Raw genomic sequence first — 18,545 nt, 5'->3', positions numbered from 1 at the left:
AGTTAGGTCTGGAAATTTATTTGCAACCTCGTTAATATCTTAGTAACAGATAAATTGATTCAATACTTATTAAATTTCTCTCGCCCTTGATGAAAAACATCCCCTTAAAAATTAGCTCCGATATCAACTGCAACTACAGGATCTTTATAATACTTGAGTGGGGTTGATAACACCCCTACCCCTTAGTAGGACGGGTGTTAACATTTAAATTGAACTGTACCATATAAAGCTTCCCTCCTCTGTATTATTCTAAATTTCTGGTCATATGTGATGCGATCAAGCAAAATCAGTTGGAACTCGGAAATATTAAATTTTCAGTTTCTTATAGGATAGCAAAAAGTTGGAATTGAACGACCAGTTCCAAAGATATGAGCAACAGGAAACAAAAGGAAATAGTACCTTTGTTTAGCTATATCTCAAAATCAATATTTCCGAGTTCCGACTGATTTTGCTTGATCGCATCACATATACAAAACCTCTCAATTTCCAAACATGCTTTACATAGTCATTCCATTCGCTGCATGGTTGTCCGTGGTACATTCTCTTTTATGTATGATACACATCGTCATCATCCCTATATCTTCGTGTCAAAAATTGCCGTGATAGTACAGCGAATCCTCTCGTTTTTCAACAGCTACGCATCGCGATTTTGTTCGAGATAGGACGAGCGACTCAGGCTAAGCATACCATGACTAACATATGAGATACCACAGAGTTTCTATATTCTACACATTATTACGATTTGTGCATGCTCTAGTACCCCATATGATATTTCTATTACAAGAAAAATCGATTTGTTTTCAGGTAAAACCAGGGTTTTGTTTCCAGTACACTCACTCGAAAAGCAATACACTAATTAGCGGGGCCTTGCAACTTGCTGTGGATATCTTTTACTGCATTTTATAAGTAAAGATTTTGAAATCCAAAGTAAAAATTGTGATATATTTAATTTTGAGAATTACAATTATACTTTATAGGTATAAAGGAACACGTTTAGCCCATTCAGTTAAGTTCCAGGTGCAAGTCCTATAACACAATGCATATGTAAACTTTCTTTATCTGTGTCAATAATAGAATATTGATTTCAACGGAGTATTGAGCTGTATGGAAAAATATTTATAATACAGGGTGTGAATGACACTGTGTGATATTACCCAATATTTTCTTCATTTTGTATATGCATACATATTTCATCGACTCAATTATCAGAGGATAAAGTATTCGGGATACGATCTTAATGCGCGGCTGTTGAATAGTGACTTATATTATATTGAGGCTAATAACTGAAAGATTCTTCATCTGCAATACCCCTGTTATCTCTATTTGGTTATAGTGACTTCCCGGCTGCTTTGGTTTGATTTTGTTTTCATACATTCAGCATCTGAGAAACGATCCTCATTCATCAAAATAAAAACCTGTTCTTCACAAACCCGTTTGAATATTTTGTTGCACACATGTCTTTACTAGTAAGTTGATACAAAAAAACAAAATAAGACCATGTTTTTGCTATTTATATAGTCCTACGTGGAGAATGGAAAGTGTGTCACTACCACCATTTGAAGAATGACATCATTGATATTGAAGACGAAGTACTTTATTCAGAGGTAGATAAAAATCTAGTATTTACTCAAGTGAGAACGGATTACGTCTATAAACGATTCTGATGAATTTGTTTCATGTTTAAGACTCATGATATCGTGTCGTTTTAAAGCTGCAGACACAAGACAAATCGTCGGCCGTATCACATACTGACGTATTTGCAAAATACGCATTTCGAGAAAATCGAACTTGAAAATCTAGCGATTTTCATTTGCTGCATAATCTTGATTAAAATATTATTGTCGATTAAAACCAGGTTAACAGTAATGCAAATTATACCATATTTTCAATATAATTCACTTATCACTATCAGAACATAACTTATTCTGCAAAAATTAATATTAAATAAAATACGTCACTATGTGAAAAGGACTAATGTCACTTTCGCCGTTCAAATGACAAATACGTCGCGCAAATACGTCAGTATGTGAAACAGTTGCGCAAATACGTCAGTATTAGACTATGGGACATGGGCATTTATCTTTCACTTCCGTAGTCCACTCTTGGGCAGAACATAAAAACATAACAAATCAAGAGTAAATATATGTCTGAATTAATATCCAAAAAGTTCCCACGTTTTACTTTACTCATTTAGGAGTTATTTGGGGTTAAAAATGTGTTTTTCGTGATTTTTTTCCATTTTGCCCAAAATGTCAAATATTAAAATAGCTGTAACTTTAAAATAAATTGAGTAGAAATTTCATTTCTATTGTAGATGTTACATGTCATATGGATTTCCAACACTGGTCAATAAAAATGTCATAGCACAACTCTAAAATATAAAAAAATGGCAAAAACCATATTTTTGTGCTATTTTGGCCATTTTGAGCTAAAATGTAATTTTTGCATGGGAAAAAAAATAAATATATATTTTCTTGATTTAAAAAATATGTCATTATATCAACCTAGTTATTCTGAACAAAAAAGTTAATGATGGTGAATGTCTGTGACCTATAGTTTTTGATCTATTTCCTTTGTTTTTCACACGTAAGTTCCCTTTTGATGTTTTCCTTTACCACCTTCCATTTGGGCCTGATTTCTTCAGAAGCAGAATATTGGACCACGTTTGCGCAGGCAGTGAGGTAGATAGCGCTCCATCGTTTACTCCCGAAATACTTCAATTTTGCTTCCCGAGTGATCTTACATTGAAGAGCGTGGATCACTCGTTTATCTGCTTTGACGAGACATCTTGCATACGATAATGTATGAGCTTCTAAATAGATGTCAGAAAGTTTTGGGAGGGATAGCCCATAAGGACTGTAAAGAACAGCCGGTGTGGAACCAAATTTGGCAACCCCAAGCCAAGATTTTATAGCATTGGTGTGAAGGTGATCAAGGCACATCAACTGGGTGATCCAAAATTTTAACGAAATCCGTTGATAGTAAGCTTTCCAAAATGAACTGAATTTAAAACATCGGTGATGTACCACATTTTGGCTTCTACTTGTAAAAGCATGTAAGCTACATTGATGCCACCAATAGAACGAGAAGATTTGCCCCTTCATTTTGCATACTACTTTGTCCAAGTTTTTTCATTTCTTCACAAAATGAAATCATAACATAATATGAGATCGCAGCACGCGCAACTAAAATGTTGAACAAGATTCTTTCATTTCAGAAAAAGAAAAGTTTTAAAAATACAATTTTTGCTAAATAAAACAGTGTTTAGTTATTAAAATGATATTTAACTGACTAAGAATGAGAATAAACGATATGAATTTTGTTTTACTATCCCCAACCGTGTGATAGATACAGACAAGTCCAATATTTTGAGTTGTGGATGTTGGTGCAGCCGGTATCCACTACAAGCATTGATCCACTTCAGACTGGACCACTTGACATTTAGTATACCCTTGCTGAAGCGGTTCGAGAAGTAGTCCTCTACCATGCTAACAGCTTTCCAGAGAAGCCAAGAGCGTAGAATTTTAGTCCAGGGTGCCTAACTCGTTCGAATGAAGTATTTCAACATTTTGAATATGCATACATATTTCATCGACTCAACTATTAGAGGATAAAGTATTCGGGATACGATCTTAAATACCCATTCAGTGATCCCAGCGCAAGTGTAAAAAAATTAAAATTGTTTATAAATCGCTTAAAAGTAGGATAAGTCAATCAAATTGTCATTTGGTATTTTTGAAAAGACAAATTTGGCAAAAAATGAAGAAAACAGCAGTACTGACGAAGTAGAAGCCCCATTCAAATACACGTATATAGCTAATTTAGATACTGTCAGTATCTAAATTATAGTGTGAAATGTCTTTGTCTTAAATTACACGGCTTTCGGCTGGATTACTCGCAGGCTATGTTAGCACATCTATGACAATGACAAAGGTACCACAATCTGAATTTTGATGATTTTAACGATCGTCCGGATGAGCAAATCTCTGAATGGGCTTTTAATTAGAGTAATGCTATTGAAGCTAATAACTGAAAGATTCTTCATCTGCACTGTTATCTCAATTAGGTTATGGTGACTTCACGGCTGCTTTGGTTTGATTTTGTTTTTGTACAATTCGCATCTGAGAAACGATCCTCATTCATCAAAATAAAAACATGTTCTGGGTCAGTCCATGTCGAAACAGATTGAGTGTACACCCACCCTCTTGGATTTTGCTCTCCTTTGGCTCAGGGGTACCTTTCATGGATCCCTAGGTGAGGTCACAAGAAAAAAATTCAAATTCCATTTCGTTTGCGAATGGCGGGCAATCAAAGTTTGGCGACCTCGACCAAAATTGTGAATTTAAGGGGTCCAAAGAACAAAGTGCTCTCTTTGAGGGGCACTTTCTTCTTAATTTAATCAGTTGTGATCCTCTTTTTGAATGTGGTCACTCACTGGCTGTGTCTGAAATACCTAATGCCATAAAAGATAGATTTCGGAATTTCGTTGGGATTTCAGAGGGGTCAAAATCAGCACTTCGTACTGTTCAATCAAATTATCTTGATTTTGAAGGACCCATGATAATGTCACAGTGCACTTATAGGTCCTAATTATGTTCAGAATGGATTAACCATATGCCAATGTCTATGAGCAATTTAAAAAAGAGAAATTTCTAGACCCCTACAGAATTTTAGGCCACCCCTAAAGTGGTTCAGCCACAAATGGCACTTAAAGTCGGCAAATTTTGACCCCTAATAACTTTAGGTGTACACCAGATATGAATTTCTAGTCTTTTGCATCTGAAAGAATGTAGTTTAATGTTACTAGGAACATAAGATTTGTTTTGTATTTTTGTGTTTCAGTATTAAGTTGACGCTTTCAAAAATAGTCATTTTTGCCTAACATACCATGCATACAGGATACGGTACAAAATGCCAATTTTAGTATGTTATTTTTTTATATTTTTGATCACTTTATAGCCATTTGTATTATTTATCCTGATATTTCAAGTTGCTCTTGAGTCAAGTAATAAGAAAAACTACTTTCTAATCCTCTGTATGGATTTTTAAGGGGGTCAAAACTGCACTTCCTGGCAACGATGCACATGCAAAGTACAGGTTATGGGGGTCAAATTTTCAGAATGCTCCCAATTATGGCAAGTAATATATCAAATTACTCGTATGGTCATGAGGATTCCAAAAATGTATAGTTTGTTATGTGTCAGACCTTTCAGGAGGGCGCTATGACGAAAAATGTTCATAGGTCAACGACCTTTTTGAAAGTATCAAAACACAAAACATACAAAACAAATCTTATGTTCCTAGTAACATAAGACTACATTCTTTCAGATGCAAAAGACTAGAAATTCATATCTGGTGTACACCTAAAGTTATTAGGTGTCAAAATTTGCCGATTTTAAGCGCCATTTGTGGCTGAACCACTTTAGGGGGCCTAAAATTCTGTAGGGGGTCTAGAAATTTCTCTTTTTTGAATTGCTCATAGACATTGGCACATGGTTAATCCATTCTGAACATAATTAGGACCTATAAGTGCACTGTGGCATTATCATGGGTCCTTCAAAATCAAAGATAATTTGATTGAACAGTATGAAGTGCTGATTTTGACCCCCTCTGAAATCCCAACGAAATTCCGAAATCAATCTTTTTTGGTATTAGGCATTTCAGACACAGCCAGTGAGTGACCACATTCAAAAAGAGGGTCACAACTGATTTAATTAAGAAGAAAATGCCTCTCAAAGAGAGCGCTTTGTCATTTGGACACCTTAAATTCCCAATTTTGGTCAAGGTCGCCAAACTTTGATGGCCCGCCATTCGGAAACGAAATTGAATTTGAATTTTTTTCTTGTGTCCTCACCTAGGGGTCCATGAAAGGTACCCCTGAGCCAAAGGAGAGCATACTCCAAGAGGGTGGGTGTACACTCAGTCTGTTTTGACATGGACTGACCCTTCTTCACAAACCCGTTTGGATATTATGTTGCACATATGTCTTTACTAGTAAGTTGATACAAAAAAACAAAACAAAATAAGACCATGTTTTCGATTCAATCATATCTTTTTCACTCTAACACAAGTAGAACAACATTAGTGGTTAAAGTTATTCGACATCTTCTTTGCTTTAAAGCTGTCGTGTTCTTTGCTTCAACTATTCCCCTGCAATATTTTCTAATTAGCACGTCGGTCCCAACAGCGATGAACTTTCGATAAATTTTGATTACAAATTGTAGACGCGGAGTATTTGGCCTTCCTTTTACCCATATTACTCAAGGCAGACGGCGCGTGAGGCTGATTTGAAATCGATAACGTCTATGCCTCGTGGGTAATTTGCTTGTTGGCCAGAAGAATGCTCAATAGAGAAAACGAAACCATTACTGTAATTGTAAGCGCTAGATGTGCTATTTATATAGTCCTACGCTAGGAATGGAAAGTGTGCCACTACCACAATTTGAAGAATGAAATCATTGAATATTGAACAAGAAGCATTTTATTCAGAGGTAGAAAATAAGCTTATAATTATGTTACACCCTACCTTGTGAGAGAGCAATAATTTACAAGAGCGTGGTCAGATCTATGCTAGGCATGGCATGGAGCAATTCCTATATCACTTTTAAAGCTAAATGGAGAGCCTGCCATTCGCATCATAGATATCCCTGGGGAAGAACCCTCCTCCTCCAAATTCAGCCGTTGGCCCACCGTAGAGCCCACCTGTTCCATCGAATGTTCTATGGGAATGCTCCGAAGCTATTATGCCATCTACTTCCTGACCAGCTCCAGACTGACCCTCGTCACCATACCTGGTGAGAGAGCTATAATTTACAAGAGCGTGGTCAGATCTATGCTAGGCATGGCATGGAGCAACTCCTATATCACTTTTAAAGCTAAATGAAGCCTGGAGAGGCCTGCTATTCGCATCATAGATATCCCTGGGGAAGAACCCTCCTCCCTCCAAATTCAGCCGTTGGCCCACCGTAGAGCAGTTGGTGCAACCACTATGTTCCATTGAATGGTCTATGGGAATGCTCCGAAGCTAATATGCCTGACAAGCTCCAGACTGATCTTCGTCTTCGGCGCTCCATTGGATCTCACGACCTTGGAATGCAATCCCGTCTCACATTCCAGGAATTGTCAAACGGACCAGCTTTAAAAATGAAACTAACAGCTATCTATAATGATAACACCTGTTAATGCCTTGATATATCTTGATATAAACAATAAAAAACAAACCATAACCTCCCACCCAAAAAACCCAAACAAACAAAAAAAAAACCAAAAAAAAACCAAACACACGAACAAACAAACAAAAATAAAACAATAAAGAGGCCATTCCACGATTTTGATTCAAATACATATGAATACATGAATACAAAAGCCACCTAAGTCCATGCGAAGTTATTTTGAGAGAAAAAACCCGTGTATCATTTTAATTCCTTCAGTTAGATTTACCTGGTCAATATGGTAAGTTTTACGTGCAAATGAGTGGATTAACCTGTATTAGGTATGACGATTAGCATTTCAGGGACTTCGTGGGGTTCATTTTAAATTTTGGACTTAGGTGGTTTTTTGAATCATATACAAAGACAACAATGTTAGAATGAGATTACCACTAGTAAGATAATACAAAATAAAGCACACAGGTATGTATAATGTTGATAAGCATTCTGCCATGTAATATAAACCACACACTTTCCTTTATTAAACCCAATTTTTGTTCAAAAGTCATTCTCTAGCAATGAATGTGTTACAAGTGGACTTTTATACATACTGGATTTCAATCAATGTGTTACAAGACTCAAATCATGGAATTGGGTGATTCTTTCATACATGCTATTTTTCACATGCCCAATAGACACAGAGAATGAATTTGAGTTGTTCTTTCATGCATATGACAGGCCTATGTATAGCAACAATTTCCCATGCTTAACTCAATTTGGCCAAAGTATGGACTTAGGTGGCTTTTGTATTCATATATTCATATATATGAATGAGTGAAAAATGAATAAACAAGGAGGAAGAAAAATTAGACGAAGTAAAATGATACCACACTTTAAAGATATCACAGAACCTAATACACTGTGCTACCGAAATTAAAAACGTGAAATTACGAGCAACAAAATATGATGAAGCATGGATGTTGAAATTGAAAGGAATACTGCATAAATAAAGCATCAAACGGATAAATCAATCAGACTTTAAATTATAGAAACACATCTTTTAGAGAAATGGATTTTTAACAGACAATGTACCACTATCTCTAAAAGTAACGATTTCAACGTCTCATAAGAGTTGCCCATCATGTTTTAGCAATTTCCTTGTCATGTTGTCATGGCAATATAGTGATTTCTATTCACTGATGCCATACTCCAGTTAATCTCTCTTGATTCAACTATTTCAAAAATTGTAAATAAAAAGCTTTAATACCATGTTTGAAAATTACACGTTGAAACAAAGCCTCCAAATCCACAGAGTGTGTGAATATAAATATCTAAAATGCATCAACTATATGGTTTATCGAATACCGTATTACACATGTTATCAATAACAGGAATTCCCAATCATTTGAATACAATAATGAATCAAGAATCTGTCTGAGTCGTAAGACGAGAGATGCTTTTGTTAAATTCACTCTATTATTGAGAGATTAGGGCAGCCGTCGCTCGTTCTTCATATTCTTTGATTGTAGAAGAAATAGTTGAGAATAAAAGATTAAAAAGGTTTATGATTTTAATGACATTAAGATTTGAAAAATATTTATACTATACTAAGATATTTAAAAATATTTATACTTTCTTTGAGAATAGGATCCCTAATACACGAATAGTGTAATTTAACTATCTTTTGATATTGTGTGACTCCATAAAGTTGCTCTTTGTAATGAAAATAAAAGCTATACATAAATCAAGACTGTCAAGGTTTTGCTAAGCACTCTTCAATAAAGCCGGTGCATATTATAACCCAATCTAAAAGCTAATACGTTTGAAGTACAGCTGATAATCAATAGATAACATTAATTCCCTTTGAAACAGCTTTATTGTCTGCCTTCTTTTCTCCGATATACTCCACACTTGTTTTTATGCAACACCCGTGAGCCAAGCTAAGATTAACGCACTTTGGCTAAATTGAATTTCATGAGATTCCTTTAGTCTCATTGAATGTAAACAAGCATTGGAGTTTCGAGGGAAATGTTTATGATAAAGTTAGGACTCACGTTGTGTACTTATGTTGTCTCTTGCATTACTCTTACTCTTACAGAGTGTTTATGCTTAAACATAAGCTTTCAACGATGTGTTACCTTACTAATATTTAGAGACGTAACGCTAGTATTAGCCTCTTTAACACTTGTGTATACTTTGCGGTGTGTTATATCCCCCGTGGATTTTATACCACCCCTCCTATACTGTTTTATTATATTAGCAAATAACAGCTATAATGGGTCTCCTCTCTCCAGTAATATTAACATCAGTAGCAAACACTTTATACATGATGTTACAATGAAACTGCACCCTCGCATGTCTAGTTATGTGCAAATATATGCTATAGGCCAAATTAGATGGCCAAAAATCGTACAAATATGCAATAATTTTTGTGTTTAAATATGAAAGGAAATCGCTATTCTAATTTAAATAGCAAGTCAACTCAATATAAATTAGACAATTTTAGAGCGATAACAAATTGCTTGGCCTCAGCAACTCCATACTCTATAAATTTAGTCGACCACCTTTTCCCCGGGCAAGATGTAGGTGAAATGGAGTGATAAGCCATTTTGAGCGTTCATTTGTTTGTTTTTTAGCACATTGAAAAATACACTAAGCCAAAAAAGAAACCTAAATTACGTTAATACTCTACTTTAAACACATGTCAGTAACCAAGTAGTTGTGCCACTGACACAGCAGCAAAATGCACTGACATTATTGAACAGCTTCCTGGACAACATTCACAGCCCAATAAATGGCATCCAGCACAAGAAATCTGTGAGTAATTAATATCGGAGAAGATCTAGAATACGTCAAAGTGAGTAACTCTTCCAAGAAAGGAATAATTATATTCTTATGTCGACTTACTGAAGTCTGGTTTATGAAACGAGACATCTGTCAATGTAAGCGGAAACAGGGGGATAACAGCTGAATGCAGGCATGTTTTCCATGAAAAGAGCACCGGTTTGGAGATAGTCAACTGTGCGAGGATTATGCAAAAGATATAAATGTCTTCAGTAGACTTTGCTAAACAGGGATCTTCGCAGGACAAGTGAATCAGGACATACATCAGAACTTTGAAATCAACAACACGAAGAAGGCTGCTGGCTAAAGACTTAGATATTGTTAACTTAATTAAACAGTGTGTTTTGTTGTACATTCTGAAGTGAAAAAGGTGTTTTTGGCCTTGAATCATTAACGACCAGTTTCAACTGTGGGCTCATCCGGGAAACACACTGTAAAAAGGTTGACATTAATTTACTGAGTCTTAAAAGTAAAAGTACAGTATGGCGTTTAATGCAGCAGAGTTTCTTAAAACTGAAAAAGCCTGCATTACTAGACTTTTTTAAACACTATGACTTGGATGTAAAGCAATCCAAAAGAAAACAAGCATTAAAAAATGCCTTGATTGATCTTTTGGTTTACGAAGAGTGTTTTGAGGAATCCATTTTTGACAAGAAAACAGAGGTTCATACTGAAGTCGGTGGAGATGCAGTTAAGTTGAAAGAAATAAAGTTCAGTTGGAAATGGAAAAAATTAAAACGCAATTGCAGTTATACATAAAAAAGCTATAATTGCAAAATAAAGAAAAAACAAGAAAGATTAGATATGCAGAAGCAAAAACTAGAAATGAACGAAAAAAGGCGCCAAGGAAAGATGGCGCTTGAGCAACAAAAGGTGGAAATGGAAACACATTGAAAGAAAAAGAAATTCAGGAAAAGTACAAGTTTGAACAAGAGAAGTTAGCAAAGCTAAGTGACAAATACTCATCGTGTTTCTCATCAAAGTCACCTTTGATGTTACAAACTATGTTAAGCTTGTGCCTAAATTCCAAGAAAAAGAAGTATTTTCAACATTTTGAATATGTATACATATTTCATCGACTCAACTATCAGAGGATAAAGTATTCGGGATACGATCTTAATGCGCGGCTGCTGAATAGTGACTTATATTATATTGAAGCTAATAACTGAAAGATTCTTCATCTGCAATGCCCCTGTTATCTCTATTCGGTTATGGTGTCTTCCCGGCAGCTTTGCTTTGATTTTGTTTTCATACAATCAGCATCTTAGAAACGATCCTCGTTCATCAAAATAAAAATCCTTTCTTCACAAACCCGTTTGGATATTGTGTTGCAGACATGTCTTTACTAGTAAGTTGATACAAAAACAAAATAAGACCATGTTTTCGATTCAATCATATCTTTTCCCTTCTAACACAAACAAAACAACGTTAGTGGTCATTAAAGTTACTCGACATCTTCTTTGCTTTAAAGCTGTCGTGTTCTTTGCTTCAACAATTCCCCTGCAATATTTTCTAATTAGCACGTTGGTCCCAACAGCGATGAACTTTCGATAAATTTTGATTACAAACTGTAGACACGGAGTATTTGGCCTTCCTTTTACTTATCTATTACTCAAGGCAGATGGCGCGTGAGGCTGATTTGAAATCGATAACGTCTATGCCTCGTGGGGTTGTTGCTTGTTGGGCAGAAGAATGCTTAATAGAGGAACGAAACCATTACTGTAATTGTAAGCGCTAGATGTGCTATTTATATAGTCCTACGTTGAGAATGGAAAGTGTGTCACTACCACAATTTGAAGAATGTAATCATTGAATACAGGTAGAAAAAATCTAGTATTTACTCAAGTGAGAACAGATTACGTGCATCTATAAACAAGTCTGATGAATTTGTTTCATGTTTTAAGAGTCATGATATCATGTCGTTTTAAAGTAATGTGTTTTGAGTAGAGTATTAAAGTAATCCTGTGTGTAATTTTGGTTCATTTTGATTGACACTATTTTAAGATATGACCTTGTGATTCACAAGTTGTAAACAATTATAAGTTTCTTTTTGAGCTCAGTTTACTATTCCGTCAAATTATGATTTTCTTATTCTGTACAAAAATGATGAAAAAAATATTAGTAATAACTATTAGGTAGTGTTTCTTTACGGCGAAATAACGAGGAGAAGTGAAATAAACAATACGGATTATTTGACCGTTTAACGTGGAGTTCTATGAGAGGACTTAATACGGTAATTACCACTATAAACACGACCTTGCTAAGATGATGATGATAATGATGACGACGACGAAGAAGAAGATGATGATGATTATGACGACGACGACGACGACGATGATGATGATGATGAAGATAATGATTATGATAAAAAATGACAAGAATCACGTAATTTTCCTGCAATTAGTTTTATCTGAATGGGGTAAAAAAGGAATAAACAAGAATGAGGAGAAATTTGACGAAGCAAAATTATATCACACGTAAAAGATATCACAGAACATAATACACTGTGCGACCGAAATTGAAAAAGTTAAATTACGAGGAAAAAAAATGTGATGAAGCATGTGATGTTGAAATTGAAAGGAATACTGCATACATAAGCATCAAAACGGATAAATCAATCAGACTTTAAATTATAGAAACACATCTTTTAGAGAAATGGATTTTTAACAGACAATTTACCACTATCTCTAAAGGTAATTAAGGTGCAACGTTTCATAAGAGTTACCCATCATGTTTTATCAATTTTTTATCATGTTGTCATGGCAATATAGTGGTTTCTATTCTCTTATGCCATACTCCAATATAACCTCTCTCGATTCAAATATTTCAAGTCTTATAACAAATTATATATATACAAATTGCTAAGATTGCTAAAAATTGTAAATGAAAAGCTTTAAGGGGGAACTACACCCCTCAATGAATAGTATAATTTAACTATCTTCCGATATTGTGTGATTCCATAAAGTTGCTCTTTGAAATGAATATAAAAGCTATAAATAAGTCAAGCACTCTTCAATAAAGCCGGTGCATATAATATAACTCAATCTAAAAGCTAATAATTATGTTTGAAGTACAGCAGGTAATCAATAGATAACATTAATTCCCTTTGAAACAGCTTTATATCGTCTGCCTTCTTATTTCGATATACTCCACCCCCGAGCCAAGCTAAGATTAACGCACTTTGGGTAAATTGAATTTCATGAGATTCCTTTAGTCTTATTGAATGTAAACAGGTATTGGAATTTCGCGGGAAAATTTTCAGGTAAATTTACGACTCACGTTGTCTACTTATGTTGTCTCTTGCATTACTCTTACTTCATTTAAGAATAGAAATGCTGGTGTTTAATGCGGTTTATTTTCTCTACAACTTAATGTTTAGAGTACCAATGCGACAAACAGGAAAATTCCCGCCAATTTATCCTGTAGCAAAGAACCTTTGATGGTAAGCCATGGTAAAAAGCTATTATATGCCAATACATGGATTTTCAACACATGGCAAAAGCAAACACTATCTCAATTATTGTGCACAATAGAAAAAAATAGTCAAATTTCATACAACAGGTTTAAAATTTTACAATTGCTCTAAAACCACGCCAAAGTATTCGTCTGGTATAACCATAATAGCGATTCAGAAAAAGTATAGTTTGACTTATCTGCGACATGCCGTTCTTGCAGTGACGGATTTAAGGAAAAGGGACCTGTCAGCAAAAAAAATTCAGGGGCCAATAGTAAGGAGTTCAAATCAGTGGCGTGCCTGGACTTTTTGTCGAGGGGGGCAAAAACAAATGTCCCCAATGACCATTAGTTCGAATAAATTGTAACCGAGATATTTCAAGTATAAAAAGTTGATACACATTGGCTTCATTTTATTTTTCACTTCATTTTTTATACCCTAATCGAGGTGTTCACACATGGTTAATAATGTTAAAAATACAAAGTATAGCCCAACTTTGAAAATAAACTGCTCAAATAAAGAAAGTCCGCAGTCATATAACCTGTCCTACACCACAACCTGATCTTGTTATGACAATTTGATTGATACCGCCGTGTGCAGAATCTTGTTATCTCCAGTTTGATACCAAATTTGCTACCAAACACTCAAAAGTGACAAAGATTGATACCAGTTTGGTGCAGTTTCAAAAGTTGCAAATCAAAACTATGCACGCGGTCGAAATTGCTTAGCGTGGCAATGTGGTCAAGCTTGCTTGCCCACGATGGGCCCCTGTCAACTATCCCAAGTGCGCGCTTTATTCAATGTTAATTTAAAACGCATGGATTGCTAAAGGCCCGGTCACACAGTGACGAATAGGGGTGAACGGCAAGCGACGTTAAGCTGCGAATTGCAATTTTGAATTTACCGCCACTCATCGTGGGTTGCCGTTAGTTGTCGCTGACGAATCCGTCAGCGACCGCAGACGGCCGCAATTATTCGTCGGGAAATTTTCAACATGTTGAAAATTTTGTGACGACAAAAAAGTAGTTGTGATTCCGTTCAAATTTCGTTGGAGACCGCAACCCTCATTTCTTTGACGTTTCCATACCGTGGAAAGCCGTCTCTAGTCGTTTTGAGGTCGTCACAATTTCGTTGGTAGTCGTTGTCAACGTCCATTGACGAATAACCAACGGCAGGCGACGTCACATCTCGAACCCTGACGACACGTTGCGGCAAGCAACGAAATTGTAACGATCTTGGTGCGACAGTGACTTGCGAATTTTGTCCGGAGAGTGACGGATATTGTTTGCAAGTATCGTTTGCGAGTACCTGCGGCATTGAAACGGTGGTCTGCGATGGGTTACGATTTTTAAACGATGGTCAACGATTTTAAACTTTTTGTGCGATTCATGAGATAGATATATGCATTTGTAGGATTGTAAAAATTAATCAAGTCTTTTTTTTATGGTCGTTGACAACGACTACCAACGAAATTGTGACGACCTCAAAACGACTAGAGACGGCTTCCCACGGTATGGAAACGTCACCAAATTTTCAACATGTTGAAAATTTCCCGACGAATAATTTCGGCCGTCTGCGGTCGCTGACGGATTCTCAGCGACAACTAACGGCAACTCACGATGAGTGACGGTAAATTCTAATCAAGTCTTTTTGTGCGATGTTTGACGTTTTATTGACGTCAGTTCGATTTCAATAGACTACCCGGCACGATGCAATTTTGAAGTTCATATAAAAAGAAAATAATATCAATAATAATCAAAAATATTAATATTTCTGATTATTATTGATATTGATGATAGTATTTTTCATCATTATTGATATATTGATATTGATATAATAGTTTGGATTATTATTTATATTGATTTTCATATTTTGATTCCTATTGATATTTATATTAATTTTTTTGATTATTTTTGATATGTGTAAATATTTTTTATTATTGTTGATATTGATGTTAATATATTTGATTATTATTGATATTGATATTTTTTGAGTGGATGATCAGAACGTTGTGAAGAGTGGGAACGCCAAAGGGGACTATACGACCCGCACACACACAGGCTTTGATGTCGGCTGTTGAGTCACGTCATCATCACCGCAATCCACCGTCAGTTGCCGTTCCTTGCCGCAAGCAAATCCGCTGCCAGCCGTCTGACCTCGTTGCTTGTTGTCGGGCTCCGTCGAGACTTCGTCACTCATTGCCCAGACAACGTCCGGATTTGGTCGCTAGTCTCCGTTTCCTGCCGCATCCTCTCGTCCCTTGCCGTCGTGTTGTCGCTAAAGGTCGTTCCCACTCGTCACCGAATCTTGTTTTTGCTCTTTTTGTCGTCGCTTTGCCGTCAACATTTTGTTATTTTCACGTTCGTCACCTTTCGTTGCTTATCGTCCGTCACAGTGTGACCGGGCCTTAAAGTGCTTTACTGATGAATACTATTACTAGGGCACGATGCGATCGATATGACCAAGCGGTTGTTTCGGGCTTTGTCAATGGTCGCGCTTTGCATTCACCTGTACAGGTCCGCGTGGTCCGTTTTTAATTTGCAACTTTTGAAATGCACCAAATTTCATATACTGGTATCAATCTCTTTGGTGTTTGGTAGCAAATTTGGTACCAAATTGGAGCTAACAAGATTCTGCACACAACCTTATCAATTAAATTGTCATAACAAGATCAGGTTTTGGTATAGGACAGGTTACATGACTGCGGACTTTCTTTATTTGAGCAGTTTAGAATGATAAGTGTGGAGCACTGAAAATCACCAAGTTCATGAAGTCATTAAAGAAATCAGGAACCATTTATTTCAATTTTACTTATCAACATTATTTCTCTAATGTGTTAGCAATGCGTATCTAAATTTTAACGAAATCCGTTGATAGTAAGCTCTCCAAAATGAAGTGAATTTAAATAACTTGAGGCACGGGCCTGAATGTATAGTAAAAAATCAAACCCTACTAACAAAGGTTTCCCTTTGGCTCAGAATAAAACGATTACTAACATGAATTCTTAGACCTTTTCATTTCTTCCTACGATATTTATTTTCAGAACAAAAATAATTTTGAATGTGCATCAAATTTGATTTTGTCAAAACATTGCGTAACCTTAAGTTACTTGATTGGACACTTGACACTGTTGCATTATAAAGCAATACTAAATCTGCAAACACACGTGCAAAATACTAGGTTTACTTTTACTTTGTTACGAATGAGTACACAAAAAAATCCCACTTTCACTAATTTTTATTTTAAATGACCCTAAAATGGAAAAAACGGCAACTTGGCCGAACTTAGGTGAAAACACTGCATTCAAACGTTTTGTTCACTTGTAGGCATTATCAATGTTGCGTGCTTAAAATTTTTTCACCTGCTGTCATTTGAAAGTACACACCAGGTTCTCTAATTTCATTAAGTTTATATTATTATGTATAAAATATTTAATTAGAATGCAAAAACGAATACAAAATTGCATTAAACGCACACAGGTGCCTACAATTTCATGAAATTACAATATCTGTAAAATGTAATAATCAGAAAAACGATGGATTTACTTAGAAGGGCATTTAAAATGTCAATCCATTTAATTGAATTTGTTTTTCAACTCGACAAAAGTGCACAGCTAGCTGGTGTACTGATATCAAGTTAAACGGTTTTATATTTGTTAATCATGAAAATGAAAAACCCATGCAAAATCTTAATTAAATGTTGCATAAAATGCGCACATGTCCCTACAATCTCTTGAAATGTTGCACAGTAGCGTACACTTATATACTAATTATATATAAATTGGCAAAGAGTGTGCAAAACGTTTTCCATATTACACTATTTTAGCCTAAGTGATATGTTGTGTTAAATGGCAATTTGCAATACTACACTAGTTGGCGCCAAATTATGGTGTTTAACGGTCTAAATAAGAAGATGCATTGCTGATTACAACGAACCATACTCTTTTTGCATTATATATTTTCCGACTTTGTGGATGAACCCTGGCCATTTCTGAAACTAGTAGATAACTATTTTAAGCACGAATGTTTAATTCTAACGGCGCGGGTTTTTATTCTCACCGCACAAACGTGCCAGGAGACACGTTAAAATAGCCCCTATCTCGGCCACTGTTACATTATGCATGTAGACTCGAAAATAAAATCTTTGCTCCAAATTTGCCGTCTGTTTCCGTAAAAAGCTATGCAAATAACCAATTAGGATTTGATAGACGCTTGATGCACTGCCGTTACAAGCGGTCCCGGTGTCACGGGGACCATCGTCGTGTACCACCTGTGATAATCCTTGATTTGGGGGGGGGTATCATATATTCACCTCACCCCACTGGCTACGTCACTGCCTTGAAGATTGGTATCTGATCGGTGTCCCTTTCAAATATTATTTCCATTGTCAGCACAAGCTCAAGATGGACAAACAGATTCTGAAGAGTCTGCAGAAGCAAGGCGGGGATTCTTTTTGTTGTTGGGTGTGTGTGTGTGTGTGTGGGGGGGTGTGTGTGTTGGAAAGAGGGGTAGTTCAGCCCCCAGTTCTGCCACGACAATGTAGACATAATTTGTGTCAAGGCTGCATTCGAGAATAGAATGATCTGATTTTGATATCAACCATAATATGCATGATTGCCGACAGCGTTTTGGTAAGTTGGTACAATCCCTCATTTCAAATATATAGTTTTGGTTTCTCTATTGTTCAGAAACCAAAAATCAAGGGATTAAAATGTGGAGATGAACTGGTATGCAATCATAACACTATTGTGCTGGGAGGACACAAGAGGGTATATTCAAAAGTATAATGGCCTATAACCATACGTATATAATAGCCTATTGTGATCACATTTTCATTATCGATATCTATCAACGCGGGCGACTTTTGCCGTAGATGGCACACTTCCATGACACCATAAAATTACACCCGAGTTCCGAGATTCGTTTGATAAGTTATGCATAGACATCGTTGGATATATACGAGACCTAGGCCTACATGTAGAAATCATGTGCATATATTGAGGGGTGGGGGGGGGGGGTGTTTTGTTTATTTGTCTGAAATATATACGATCCATGATGATGTAGATGATTTGATTATGAATTAGATTATTCCCCGGAAAG

Source organism: Amphiura filiformis, chromosome 20, assembly GCF_039555335.1.
Source record: "Amphiura filiformis chromosome 20, Afil_fr2py, whole genome shotgun sequence".
Classification (NCBI taxonomy): Eukaryota; Metazoa; Echinodermata; class Ophiuroidea; order Amphilepidida; family Amphiuridae; genus Amphiura; species Amphiura filiformis.
The sequence above is the reverse complement of the archived record's forward strand: the minus strand, read 5'-3'. Positions refer to the sequence as shown.